The sequence below is a fragment of the Argopecten irradians genome, chromosome 9, assembly GCF_041381155.1.
Source record: "Argopecten irradians isolate NY chromosome 9, Ai_NY, whole genome shotgun sequence".
Lineage (NCBI taxonomy): Eukaryota > Metazoa > Mollusca > Bivalvia > Pectinida > Pectinidae > Argopecten > Argopecten irradians.
Window position 1 is genome coordinate 38,532,191 of NC_091142.1, and position 14,636 is coordinate 38,546,826.

Genomic DNA, 14,636 nt, shown 5'->3' on the forward strand with positions numbered 1-14,636 from the left:
GTTTGCAACGTTTGAATGGAAATAACCGTAACAATTTGTAATAATACTTGGATTTACTTTGTCTTTTTGTTAAACTTATACAATTTGATTTAACACAAATTTTTGCGTCCCCGCACTCCAGTACTTATAAAATGCTGTGAAACCTGAAAGAGAATATAAATCAATTGTTTCCACACGAAAGTCTTACTTTTATTGTCTCTTGGACATACATGTAAGGTTTATAAAGATATAAAAAAAACTAGATATTTCTAGTTCCGTTGTGAAAAATAAGAAGATGCAAACCACTCTGTCGAAATCAATTGATGTGTTTTCTGTATTGTACAATAATTATTTCTTATACTTGTGCACATATCATCTTGCTAAAGTCAAGAAAACAAAGATTTCTTTCAATTTTCCTCATATACATTTTTATGGCTTCAAAACATAGTTCTTTTGCAGGAAACAGAGCAGGATCCCAATTTAGATAATGACTTCGACTTCATATAGGTAATTTTAAAAGATGGTTAGTTATCTATTATATAGTTACCTGTTTGATGTGTTTGAAGGGAAATAACCGTGACAATGTAATAACACTTGATTTCATTTCATCTTTTGTTTTAAAAATGTACAATTTGATTTTAAAAAAAATGGAAGTTCTGTTCAGGCTTTATTAATTTTACGGCATCCCTCAACAGTACAATTAAACTTCTACTTTCAACGAGAATAAAATATTAATCTGGCAGCGGTGGGATTCGAACCCACGCCTCAATGAGACTGGTGCCTAAAACCAGCGCCTTAGACCGCTCGGCCACGCTACCTGTACAGTTAATGATAATTTCCAATACGTAGAAAAATATTTTTACAATTGAAGTTTGATATTGCTTTTTTTTTCAAAATTCTGAAGAAATATTTCTCAAAATTCATTTGTAGTTTCCTCTTTTTGCCTAGTTATTCAAGAGGCTTTTCAGGACTAATTCGAAACAAGGGCTTTGGCATTATATCTTAGAAAGAAGCGGTGGGGTATTTCTCAAACTTAATATCTCTCTTTCTTAAACTTCTTTTGAAATTACTTTCATATACAAGTAAATGTATTAGACAATATTTTGATTTAACAACCTTTTAATAATCTTTTTAACAATCAATTAACGGTTATTTCTTAATGCAATCCTTCAAAACGGCACCTAGACATTGTCAAAATTCAATATTGTATTTATCAATTTACATATGATTCCAACAATTAAATAGAATGCAAAGGTTATTACATGGACTTAAAGATTGTGATGCCTGTAAAATGGCTTTAGTATATGTCGCTGGCTAGGTGGTTTCTTTCAATTTTCCCTTGTGTATGATTTTTGGGTATATATCTATACAAGGCCACATCAAAATAGCCATTTTGCAGGAAACGGTATTGCTGCAGAATAGGAAACAGCACAGGATCTCACTTTTTAGTGATGATGACTTCGAATTGACATACGTGATGCAAGAAAGTATCTTGTTTGCAACGTTTGAATGGAAATAACCGTAACAATTTGTAATAATACTTGGATTTATTTCGTCTTTTTGTTAAACTTATACAATTTGATTTAACACAAATTTTTGCGTTCCCGCACTCCAGTACTTATAAAATGCTGTGAAACCTGAATGAGAATAGAAATCAATTGTTTCCACACGAAAGTCTTACTTTTATTGTCTCTTGGACATACATGTAAGGTTTATAAAGATATAAAAAAAAAAACTAGATATTTCTAGTTCCGTTGTGAAAAATAAGAAGATGCAAACCACTCTGTCGAAATCAATTGATGTGTTTTCTGTATTGTACAATAATTATTTCTTATACTTGTGCACATATCATCTTGCTAAAGTCAAGAAAACAAAGATTTCTTTCAATTTTCCTCATATCCATTTTTATGGCTTCAAAAAATAGTTCTTTTGCAGGAAACAGAGCAGGATCCCAATTTAGATAATGACTTCGACTTCATATAGGTAATTTTAAAAGATGGTTAGTTATCTATTATATAGTTACCTGTTTGATGTGTTTGAAGGGAAATAACCGTGACAATGTAATAACACTTGATTTCATTTCATCTTTTGTTTTAAAAATGTACAATTTGATTTAAAAAAAATGGAAGTTCTGTTCAGGCTTTATTAATTTTACGGCATCCCTCACCAGTACAATTAAACTTCTACTTTCAACGAGAATAAAATATTAATCTGGCAGCGGTGGGATTCGAACCCACGCCTCAATGAGACTGGTGCCTAAAACCAGCGCCTTAGACCGCTCGGCCACGCTACCTGTACAGTTAATGATAATTTCCAATACGTAGAAAAATATTTTTACAATTCAAGTTTGATATTGCTTTTTTTTCAAAATTCTGAAGAAATATTTCTCAAAATTCATTTGTAGTTTCCTCTTTTTGCCTAGTTATTCAAGAGGCTTTTCAGGACTAATTCGAAACAAGGGCTTTGGCATTATATCTTAGAAAGAAGTGGTGGGGATTTTCTCAAACTTAATATCTCTCTTTCTTAAACTTCTTTTGAAATTACTTTCATATACAAGTAAATGTATTAGGCAATATTTTGAATTAACAACCTTTTAATAATCTTTTTAACAATCAATTAACGGTTATTTCTTAATGCAAATCCTTCAAAACGGCACCCAGACATTGTCAAAATTCAATATTGTATTTATCAATTTACATATGATTCCAACAATTAAATAGAATGCAAAGGTTATTACATGGACTTAAAGATTGTGATGCCTGTAAAATGGCTTTAGTATATGTCGCTGGCTAGGTGGTTTCTTTCAATTTTCCCTTGTGTATGGTTTTGGGTATATATCTATACAAGGCCACATCAAAATAGCCATTTTGCAGGAAACGGTACTGCTGCAGAATAGGAAACAGCACAGGATCTCACTTTTTAGTGATGATGACTTCGAATTGACATACGTGATGCAAGAAAGTATCTTGTTTGCAACGTTTGAATGGAAATAACCGTAACAATTTGTAATAATACTTGGATTTATTTCGTCTTTTTGTTAAACTTATACAATTTGATTTAACACAAATTTTTGCGTCCCCGCACTCCAGTACTTATAAAATGCTGTGAAACCTGAATGAGAATAGAAATCAATTGTTTCCACACGAAAGTCTTACTTTTATTGTCTCTTGGACATACATGTAAGGTTTATAAAGATATAAAAAAAACCTAGATGTTTCTAGTTCCGTTGTGAAAAATAAGAAGATGCAAACCACTGTCGAAATCATTGATTGTTTTCTGTATTGTACAATAATTATTTCTTATACTTGTGCACATATCATCTTGCTAAAGTCAAGAAAACAAAGATTTCTTTCAATTTTCCTCATATCCATTTTTATGGCTTCAAAAAATAGTTCTTTTGCAGGAAACAGAGCAGGATCCCAATTTAGATAATGACTTCGACTTCATATAGGTAATTTTAAAAGATGGTTAGTTATCTATTATATAGTTACCTGTTTGATGTGTTTGAAGGGAAATAACCGTGACAATGTAATAACACTTGATTTCATTTCATCTTTTGTTTTAAAAATGTACAATTTGATTTTAAAAAAATGGAAGTTCTGTTCAGGCTTTATTAATTTTACGGCATCCCTCACCAGTACAATTAAACTTCTACTTTCAACGAGAATAAAATATTAATCTGGCAGCGGTGGGATTCGAACCCACGCCTCAATGAGACTGGTGCCTAAAACCAGCGCCTTAGACCGCTCGGCCACGCTACCTGTACAGTTAATGATAATTTCCAATACGTAGAAAAATATTTTTACAATTGAAGTTTGATATTGCTTTTTTTTTCAAAATTCTGAAGAAATATTTCTCAAAATTCATTTGTAGTTTCCTCTTTTTGCCTAGTTATTCAAGAGGCTTTTCAGGACTAATTCGAAACAAGGGCTTTGGCATTATATCTTAGAAAGAAGTGGTGGGGATTTTCTCAAACTTAATATCTCTCTTTCTTAAACTTCTTTTGAAATTACTTTCATATACAAGTAAATGTATTAGGCAATATTTTGATTTAACAACCTTTTAATAATCTTTTTAACAATCAATTAACGGTTATTTCTTAATGCAATCCTTCAAAACGGCACCTAGACATTGTCAAAATTCAATATTGTATTTATCAATTTACATATGATTCCAACAATTAAATAGAATGCAAAGGTTATTACATGGACTTAAAGATTGTGATGCCTGTAAAATGGCTTTAGTATATGTCGCTGGCTAGGTGGTTTCTTTCAATTTTCCCTTGTGTATGGTTTTGGGTATATATCTATACAAGGCCACATCAAAATAGCCATTTTGCAGGAAACGGTATTGCTGCAGAATAGGAAACAGCACAGGATCTCACTTTTTAGTGATGATGACTTCGAATTGACATACGTGATGCAAGAAAGTATCTTGTTTGCAACGTTTGAATGGAAATAACCGTAACAATTTGTAATAATACTTGGATTTATTTCGTCTTTTTGTTAAACTTATACAATTTGATTTAACACAAATTTTTGCGTTCCCGCACTCCAGTACTTATAAAATGCTGTGAAACCTGAATGAGAATAGAAATCAATTGTTTCCACACGAAAGTCTTACTTTTATTGTCTCTTGGACATACATGTAAGGTTTATAAAGATATATAAAAAAAAAACCTAGATGTTTCTAGTTCCGTTGTGAAAAATAAGAAGATGCAAACCACTCTGTCGAAATCAATTGATGTGTTTTCTGTATTGTACAATAATTATTTCTTATACTTGTGCACATATCATCTTGCTAAAGTCAAGAAAACAAAGATTTCTTTCAATTTTCCTCATATACATTTTTATGGCTTCAAAAAATAGTTCTTTTGCAGGAAACAGAGCAGGATCCCAATTTAGATAATGACTTCGACTTCATATAGGTAATTTTAAAAGATGGTTAGTTATCTATTATATAGTTACCTGTTTGATGTGTTTGAAGGGAAATAACCGTGACAATGTAATAACACTTGATTTCATTTCATCTTTTGTTTTAAAAATGTACAATTTGATTTAAAAAAATGGAAGTTCTGTTCAGGCTTTATTAATTTTACGGCATCCCTCAACAGTACAATTAAACTTCTACTTTCAACGAGAATAAAATATTAATCTGGCAGCGGTGGGATTCGAACCCACGCCTCAATGAGACTGGTGCCTAAAACCAGCGCCTTAGACCGCTCGGCCACGCTACCTGTACAGTTAATGATAATTTCCAATACGTAGAAAAATATGTTTTACAATTGAAGTTTGATATTGCTTTTTTTTCAAAATTCTGAAGAAATATTTCTCAAAATTCATTTGTAGTTTCCTCTTTTTGCCTAGTTATTCAAGAGGCTTTTCAGGACTAATTCGAAACAAGGGCTTTGGCATTATATCTTAGAAAGAAGCGGTGGGGTATTTCTCAAACTTAATATCTCTCTTTCTTAAACTTCTTTTGAAATTACTTTCATATACAAGTAAATGTATTAGGCAATATTTTGATTTAACAACCTTTTAATAATCTTTTTAACAATCAATTAACGGTTATTTCTTAATGCAATCCTTCAAAACGGCACCTAGACATTGTCAAAATTCAATATTGTATTTATCAATTTACATATGATTCCAACAATTAAATAGAATGCAAAGGTTATTACATGGACTTAAAGATTGTGATGCCTGTAAAATGGCTTTAGTATATGTCGCTGGCTAGGTGGTTTCTTTCAATTTTCCCTTGTGTATGGTTTTGGGTATATATCTATACAAGGCCACATCAAAATAGCCATTTTGCAGGAAACGGTATTGCTGCAGAATAGGAAACAGCACAGGATCTCACTTTTTAGTGATGATGACTTCGAATTGACATACGTGATGCAAGAAAGTATCTTGTTTGCAACGTTTGAATGGAAATAACCGTAACAATTTGTAATAATACTTGGATTTATTTCGTCTTTTTGTTAAACTTATACAATTTGATTTAACACAAATTTTTGCGTTCCCGCACTCCAGTACTTATAAAATGCTGTGAAACCTGAATGAGAATAGAAATCAATTGTTTCCACACGAAAGTCTTACTTTTATTGTCTCTTGGACATACATGTAAGGTTTATAAAGAGATATAAAAAAAAACCTAGATATTTCTAGTTCCGTTGTGAAAAATAAGAAGATGCAAACCACTCTGTCGAAATCAATTGATGTGTTTTCTGTATTGTACAATAATTATTTCTTATACTTGTGCACATATCATCTTGCTAAAGTCAAGAAAACAAAGATTTCTTTCAATTTTCCTCATATACATTTTTATGGCTTCAAAAAATAGTTCTTTTGCAGGAAACAGAGCAGGATCCCAATTTAGATAATGACTTCGACTTCATATAGGTAATTTTAAAAGATGGTTAGTTATCTATTATATAGTTACCTGTTTGATGTGTTTGAAGGGAAATAACCGTGACAATGTAATAACACTTGATTTCATTTCATCTTTTGTTTTAAAAATGTACAATTTGATTTAAAAAAAATGGAAGTTCTGTTCAGGCTTTATTAATTTTACGGCATCCCTCACCAGTACAATTAAACTTCTACTTTCAACGAGAATAAAATATTAATCTGGCAGCGGTGGGATTCGAACCCACGCCTCAATGAGACTGGTGCCTAAAACCAGCGCCTTAGACCGCTCGGCCACGCTACCTGTACAGTTAATGATAATTTCCAATACGTAGAAAAATATTTTTACAATTGAAGTTTGATATTGCTTTTTTTCAAAATTCTGAAGAAATATTTCTCAAAATTCATTTGTAGTTTCCTCTTTTTGCCTAGTTATTCAAGAGGCTTTTCAGGACTAATTCGAAACAAGGGCTTTGGCATTATATCTTAGAAAGAAGCGGTGGGGTATTTCTCAAACTTAATATCTCTCTTTCTTAAACTTCTTTTGAAATTACTTTCATATACAAGTAAATGTATTAGGCAATATTTTGATTTAACAACCTTTTAATAATCTTTTTAACAATCAATTAACGGTTATTTCTTAATGCAATCCTTCAAAACGGCACCTAGACATTGTCAAAATTCAATATTGTATTTATCAATTTACATATGATTCCAACAATTAAATAGAATGCAAAGGTTATTACATGGACTTAAAGATTGTGATGCCTGTAAAATGGCTTTAGTATATGTCGCTGGCTAGGTGGTTTCTTTCAATTTTCCCTTGTGTATGGTTTTGGGTATATATCTATACAAGGCCACATCAAAATAGCCATTTTGCAGGAAACGGTACTGCTGCAGAATAGGAAACAGCACAGGATCTCACTTTTTAGTGATGATGACTTCGAATTGACATACGTGATGTAAGAAAGTATCTTGTTTGCAACGTTTGAATGGAAATAACCGTAACAATTTGTAATAATACTTGGATTTATTTCGTCTTTTTGTTAAACTTATACAATTTGATTTAACACAAATTTTTGCGTCCCCGCACTCCAGTACTTATAAAATGCTGTGAAACCTGAATGAGAATAGAAATCAATTGTTTCCACACGAAAGTCTTACTTTTATTGTCTCTTGGACATACATGTAAGGTTTATAAAGATATAAAAAAAACTAGATATTTCTAGTTCCGTTGTGAAAAATAAGAAGATGCAAACCACTCTGTCGAAATCAATTGATGTGTTTTCTGTATTGTACAATAATTATTTCTTATACTTGTGCACATATCATCTTGCTAAAGTCAAGAAAACAAAGATTTCTTTCAATTTTCCTCATATACATTTTTATGGCTTCAAAAAATAGTTCTTTTGCAGGAAACAGAGCAGGATCCCAATTTAGATAATGACTTCGACTTCATATAGGTAATTTTAAAAGATGGTTAGTTATCTATTATATAGTTACCTGTTTGATGTGTTTGAAGGGAAATAACCGTGACAATGTAATAACACTTGATTTCATTTCATCTTTTGTTTTAAAAATGTACAATTTGATTAAAAAAAAAATGGAAGTTCTGTTCAGGCTTTATTAATTTTACGGCATCCCTCAACAGTACAATTAAACTTCTACTTTCAACGAGAATAAAATATTAATCTGGCAGCGGTGGGATTCGAACCCACGCCTCAATGAGACTGGTGCCTAAAACCAGCGCCTTAGACCGCTCGGCCACGCTACCTGTACAGTTAATGATAATTTCCAATACGTAGAAAAATATTTTTACAATTGAAGTTTGATATTGCTTTTTTTTCAAAATTCTGAAGAAATATTTCTCAAAATTCATTTGTAGTTTCCTCATTTTGCCTAGTTATTCAAGAGGCTTTTCAGGACTAATTCGAAACAAGGGCTTTGGCATTATATCTTAGAAAGAAGTGGTGGGGATTTTCTCAAACTTAATATCTCTCTTTCTTAAACTTCTTTTGAAATTACTTTCATATACAAGTAAATGTATCAGGCAATATATTTTGAATTAACAACCTTTTAATAATCTTTTTTAACAATCAATTAACGGTTATTTCTTAATGCAATCCTTCAAAACGGCACCTAGACATTGTCAAAATTCAATATTGTATTTATCAATTTACATATGATTCCAACAATTAAATAGAATGCAAAGGTTATTACATGGACTTAAAGATTGTGATGCCTGTAAAATGGCTTTAGTATATGTCGCTGGCTAGGTGGTTTCTTTCAATTTTCCCTTGTGTATGGGTTTGGGTATATATCTATACAAGGCCACATCAAAATAGCCATTTTGCAGGAAACGGTACTGCTGCAGAATAGGAAACAGCACAGGATCTCACTTTTTAGTGATGATGACTTCGAATTGACATACGTGATGCAAGAAAGTATCTTGTTTGCAACGTTTGAATGGAAATAACCGTAACAATTTGTAATAATACTTGGATTTATTTCGTCTTTTTGTTAAACTTATACAATTTGATTTAACACAAATTTTTGCGTCCCCGCACTCCAGTACTTATAAAATGCTGTGAAACCTGAATGAGAATAGAAATCAATTGTTTCCACACGAAAGTCTTACTTTTATTGTCTCTTGGACATACATGTAAGGTTTATAAAGTTATATAAAAAAAAACTAGATATTTCTAGTTCCGTTGTGAAAAATAAGAAGATGCAAACCACTCTGTCTGTATTGTACAATAATTATTTCTTATACTTGTGCACATATCATCTTGCTAAAGTCAAGAAAACAAAGATTTCTTTCAATTTTCCTCATATACATTTTTATGGCTTCAAAAAATAGTTCTTTTGCAGGAAACAGAGCAGGATCCCAATTTAGATAATGACTTCGACTTCATATAGGTAATTTTAAAAGATGGTTAGTTATCTATTATATAGTTACCTGTTTGATGTGTTTGAAGGGAAATAACCGTGACAATGTAATAACACTTGATTTCATTTCATCTTTTGTTTTAAAAATGTACAATTTGATTTTAAAAAAATGGAAGTTCTGTTCAGGCTTTATTAATTTTACGGCATCCCTCAGCAGTACAATTAAACTTCTACTTTCAACGAGAATAAAATATTAATCTGGCAGCGGTGGGATTCGAACCCACGCCTCAATGAGACTGGTGCCTAAAACCAGCGCCTTAGACCGCTCGGCCACGCTACCTGTACAGTTAATGATAATTTCCAATACGTAGAAAAATATTTTTACAATTCAAGTTTGATATTGCTTTTTTTTCAAAATTCTGAAGAAATATTTCTCAAAATTCATTTGTAGTTTCCTCTTTTTGCCTAGTTATTCAAGAGGCTTTTCAGGACTAATTCGAAACAAGGGCTTTGGCATTATATCTTAGAAAGAAGTGGTGGGGATTTCTCAAACTTAATATCTCTCTTTCTTAAACTTCTTTTGAAATTACTTTCATATACAAGTAAATGTATTAGGCAATATTTTGAATTAACAACCTTTTAATAATCTTTTTTAACAATCAATTAACGGTTATTTCTTAATGCAATCCTTCAAAACGGCACCTAGACATTGTCAAAATTCAATATTGTATTTATCTATTTACATATGATTCCAACAATTAAATAGAATGCAAAGGTTATTACATGGACTTAAAGATTGTGATGCCTGTAAAATGGCTTTAGTATATGTCGCTGGCTAGGTGGTTTCTTTCAATTTTCCCTTGTGTATGGTTTTGGGTATATATCTATACAAGGCCACATCAAAATTGCCATTTTGCAGGAAAAGGTACTGCTGCAGAATAGGAAACAGCACAGGATCTCACTTTTTAGTGATGATGATTTCGAATTGACATACGTGATGCAAGAAAGTATCTTGTTTGCAACGTTTGAATGGAAATAACCGTAACAATTTGTAATAATACTTGGATTTATTTCGTCTTTTTGTTAAACTTATACAATTTGATTTAACACAAATTTTTGCGTCCCCGCACTCCAGTACTTATAAAATGCTGTGAAACCTGAATGAGAATAGAAATCAATTGTTTCCACACGAAAGTCTTACTTTTATTGTCTCTTGGACATACATGTAAGGTTTATAAAGATATAAAAAAAACCTAGATGTTTCTAGTTCCGTTGTGAAAAATAAGAAGATGCAAACCACTCCGAACTCTGTCTGTATTGTACAATAATTATTTCTTATACTTGTGCACATATCATCTTGCTAAAGTCAAGAAAACAAAGATTTCTTTCAATTTTCCTCATATCCATTTTTATGGCTTCAAAAAATAGTTCTTTTGCAGGAAACAGAGCAGGATCCCAATTTAGATAATGACTTCGACTTCATATAGGTAATTTTAAAAGATGGTTAGTTATCTATTATATAGTTACCTGTTTGATGTGTTTGAAGGGAAATAACCGTGACAATGTAATAACACTTGATTTCATTTCATCTTTTGTTTTAAAAATGTACAATTTGATTTAAAAAAAATGGAAGTTCTGTTCAGGCTTTATTAATTTTACGGCATCCCTCACCAGTACAATTAAACTTCTACTTTCAACGAGAATAAAATATTAATCTGGCAGCGGTGGGATTCGAACCCACGCCTCAATGAGACTGGTGCCTAAAACCAGCGCCTTAGACCGCTCGGCCACGCTACCTGTACAGTTAATGATAATTTCCAATACGTAGAAAAATATTTTTACAATTGAAGTTTGATATTGCTTTTTTTTCAAAATTCTGAAGAAATATTTCTCAAAATTCATTTGTAGTTTCCTCTTTTTGCCTAGTTATTCAAGAGGCTTTTCAGGACTAATTCGAAACAAGGGCTTTGGCATTATATCTTAGAAAGAAGTGGTGGGGATTTTCTCAAACTTAATATCTCTCTTTCTTAAACTTCTTTTGAAATTACTTTCATATACAAGTAAATGTATTAGGCAATATTTTGAATTAACAACCTTTTAATAATCTTTTTAACAATCAATTAACGGTTATTTCTTAATGCAATCCTTCAAAACGGCACCCAGACATTGTCAAAATTCAATATTGTATTTATCAATTTACATATGATTCCAACAATTAAATAGAATGCAAAGGTTATTACATGGACTTAAAGATTGTGATGCCTGTAAAATGGCTTTAGTATATGTCGCTGGCTAGGTGGTTTCTTTCAATTTTCCCTTGTGTATAGTTTTGGGTATATATCTATACAAGGCCACATCAAAATAGCCATTTTGCAGGAAACGGATACTGCTGCAGAATAGGAAACAGCACAGGATCTCACTTTTTAGTGATGATGACTTCGAATTGACATACGTGATGCAAGAAAGTATCTTGTTTGCAACGTTTGAATGGAAATAACCGTAACAATTTGTAATAATACTTGGATTTATTTCGTCTTTTTGTTAAACTTATACAATTTGATTTAACACAAATTTTTGCGTCCCCGCACTCCAGTACTTATAAAATGCTGTGAAACCTGAATGAGAATAGAAATCAATTGTTTCCACACGAAAGTCTTACTTTTATTGTCTCTTGGACATACATGTAAGGTTTATAAAGATATAAAAAAACTAGATATTTCTAGTTCCGTTGTGAAAAATAAGAAGATGCAAACCACTCTGTCGAAATCAATTGATGTGTTTTCTGTATTGTACAATAATTATTTCTTATACTTGTGCACATATCATCTTGCTAAAGTCAAGAAAACAAAGATTTCTTTCAATTTTCCTCATATCCATTTTTATGGCTTCAAAAAATAGTTCTTTTGCAGGAAACAGAGCAGGATCCCAATTTAGATAATGACTTCGACTTCATATAGGTAATTTTAAAAGATGGTTAGTTATCTATTATATAGTTACCTGTTTGATGTGTTTGAAGGGAAATAACCGTGACAATGTAATAACACTTGATTTCATTTCATCTTTTGTTTTAAAAATGTACAATTTGATTTTAAAAAAAATGGAAGAAGTTCTGTTCAGGCTTTATTAATTTTACGGCATCCCTCACCAGTACAATTAAACTTCTACTTTCAACGAGAATAAAATATTAATCTGGCAGCGGTGGGATTCGAACCCACGCCTCAATGAGACTGGTGCCTAAAACCAGCGCCTTAGACCGCTCGGCCACGCTACCTGTACAGTTAATGATAATTTCCAATACGTAGAAAAATATTTTTACAATTGAAGTTTGATATTGCTTTTTTTTTCAAAATTCTGAAGAAATATTTCTCAAAATTCATTTGTAGTTTCCTCTTTTTGCCTAGTTATTCAAGAGGCTTTTCAGGACTAATTCGAAACAAGGGCTTTGGCATTATATCTTAGAAAGAAGTGGTGGGGATTTTCTCAAACTTAATATCTCTCTTTCTTAAACTTCTTTTGAAATTACTTTCATATACAAGTAAATGTATTAGGCAATATTTTGAATTAACAACCTTTTAATAATCTTTTTTAACAATCAATTAACGGTTATTTCTTAATGCAATCCTTCAAAACGGCACCCAGACATTGTCAAAATTCAATATTGTATTTATCAATTTACATATGATTCCAACAATTAAATAGAATGCAAAGGTTATTACATGGACTTAAAGATTGTGATGCCTGTAAAATGGCTTTAGTATATGTCGCTGGCTAGGTGGTTTCTTTCAATTTTCCCTTGTGTATGGTTTTGGGTATATATCTATACAAGGCCACATCAAAATAGCCATTTTGCAGGAAACGGTACTGCTGCAGAATAGGAAACAGCACAGGATCTCACTTTTTAGTGATGATGACTTCGAATTGACATACGTGATGCAAGAAAGTATCTTGTTTGCAACGTTTGAATGGAAATAACCGTAACAATTTGTAATAATACTTGGATTTATTTCGTCTTTTTGTTAAACTTATACAATTTGATTTAACACAAATTTTTGCGTCCCCGCACTCCAGTACTTATAAAATGCTGTGAAACCTGAATGAGAATAGAAATCAATTGTTTCCACACGAAAGTCTTACTTTTATTGTCTCTTGGACATACATGTAAGGTTTATAAAGATATAAAAAAAACTAGATATTTCTAGTTCCGTTGTGAAAAATAAGAAGATGCAAACCACTCTGTCTGTATTGTACAATAATTATTTCTTATACTTGTGCACATATCATCTTGCTAAAGTCAAGAAAACAAAGATTTCTTTCAATTTTCCTCATAATCCATTTTTATGGCTTCAAAAAATAGTTCTTTTGCAGGAAACAGAGCAGGATCCCAATTTAGATAATGACTTCGACTTCATATAGGTAATTTTAAAAGATGGTTAGTTATCTATTATATAGTTACCTGTTTGATGTGTTTGAAGGGAAATAACCGTGACAATGTAATAACACTTGATTTCATTTCATCTTTTGTTTTAAAAATGTACAATTTGATTTTAAAAAAATGGAAGTTCTGTTCAGGCTTTATTAATTTTACGGCATCCCTCACCAGTACAATTAAACTTCTACTTTCAACGAGAATAAAATATTAATCTGGCAGCGGTGGAATTCGAACCCACGCCTCAATGAGACTGGTGCCTAAAACCAGCGCCTTAGACCGCTCGGGCACGCTACCTGTACAGTTAATGATAATTTCCAATACGTAGAAAAATATTTTTACAATTGAAGTTTGATATTGCTTTTTTTTCAAAATTCTGAAGAAATATTTCTCAAAATTCATTTGTAGTTTCCTCTTTTTGCCTAGTTATTCAAGAGGCTTTTCAGGACTAATTCGAAACAAGGGCTTTGGCATTATATCTTAGAAAGAAGTATAGGGTGGGGATTTTCTCAAACTTAATATCTCTCTTTCTTAAACTTCTTTTGAAATTACTTTCATATACAAGTTAAATGTATTAGGCAATATTTTGAATTAACAACCTTTTTAATAATCTTTTTTAACAATCAATTAACGGTTATTTCTTAATGCATTCCTTCAAAACGGCACCCAGACATTGTCAAAATTCAATATCGTATTTTATCAATTTACATATGTTTCCAACAATTAAATAGAATGCAAAGGTTATTACATGGACTTATAAAGATTGTGATGCCTGTAAAATGGCTTTAGTAATATGTCGCTGGCTAGGTGGTTTCTTTCAATTTTCCCTTGTGTATGGGTTTGGGTATATATCTATACAAGGCCACATCAAAATAGCCATTTTGCAGGAAACGGTACTGCTGCAGAATAGGAAACAGCACAGGATCTCACTTTTT

At 31.6% G+C, this 14,636-nt stretch overlaps 10 non-coding genes across 10 annotated transcripts; all 10 read right to left on the minus strand.

The window, feature by feature from the left end:
• Positions 1 to 716: 716 nt before the first annotated feature.
• On the minus strand, positions 717 to 797 carry Trnal-uag (transfer RNA leucine (anticodon UAG)). The gene has a single exon. It is a non-coding gene; the product is annotated as a tRNA-Leu (tRNA).
• Positions 798 to 2,191: 1,394 nt separating this feature from the next.
• Positions 2,192 to 2,272, minus strand: Trnal-uag (transfer RNA leucine (anticodon UAG)). The gene has a single exon. It is a non-coding gene; the product is annotated as a tRNA-Leu (tRNA).
• Positions 2,273 to 3,659: 1,387 nt separating this feature from the next.
• Trnal-uag (transfer RNA leucine (anticodon UAG)) lies at positions 3,660 to 3,740 on the minus strand. Its single transcript has one exon. It is a non-coding gene; the product is annotated as a tRNA-Leu (tRNA).
• Positions 3,741 to 5,134: 1,394 nt separating this feature from the next.
• On the minus strand, positions 5,135 to 5,215 carry Trnal-uag (transfer RNA leucine (anticodon UAG)). The gene has a single exon. It is a non-coding gene; the product is annotated as a tRNA-Leu (tRNA).
• Positions 5,216 to 6,609: 1,394 nt separating this feature from the next.
• Trnal-uag (transfer RNA leucine (anticodon UAG)) lies at positions 6,610 to 6,690 on the minus strand. Its single transcript has one exon. It is a non-coding gene; the product is annotated as a tRNA-Leu (tRNA).
• A 1,389-nt stretch (positions 6,691 to 8,079) lies between these two features.
• Positions 8,080 to 8,160, minus strand: Trnal-uag (transfer RNA leucine (anticodon UAG)). The gene has a single exon. It is a non-coding gene; the product is annotated as a tRNA-Leu (tRNA).
• Positions 8,161 to 9,534: 1,374 nt separating this feature from the next.
• Positions 9,535 to 9,615, minus strand: Trnal-uag (transfer RNA leucine (anticodon UAG)). The gene has a single exon. It is a non-coding gene; the product is annotated as a tRNA-Leu (tRNA).
• Positions 9,616 to 10,991: 1,376 nt separating this feature from the next.
• Trnal-uag (transfer RNA leucine (anticodon UAG)) lies at positions 10,992 to 11,072 on the minus strand. The gene has a single exon. It is a non-coding gene; the product is annotated as a tRNA-Leu (tRNA).
• A 1,393-nt stretch (positions 11,073 to 12,465) lies between these two features.
• On the minus strand, positions 12,466 to 12,546 carry Trnal-uag (transfer RNA leucine (anticodon UAG)). The gene has a single exon. It is a non-coding gene; the product is annotated as a tRNA-Leu (tRNA).
• Positions 12,547 to 13,917: 1,371 nt separating this feature from the next.
• Trnal-uag (transfer RNA leucine (anticodon UAG)) lies at positions 13,918 to 13,998 on the minus strand. The gene has a single exon. It is a non-coding gene; the product is annotated as a tRNA-Leu (tRNA).
• Positions 13,999 to 14,636: the final 638 nt, after the last annotated feature.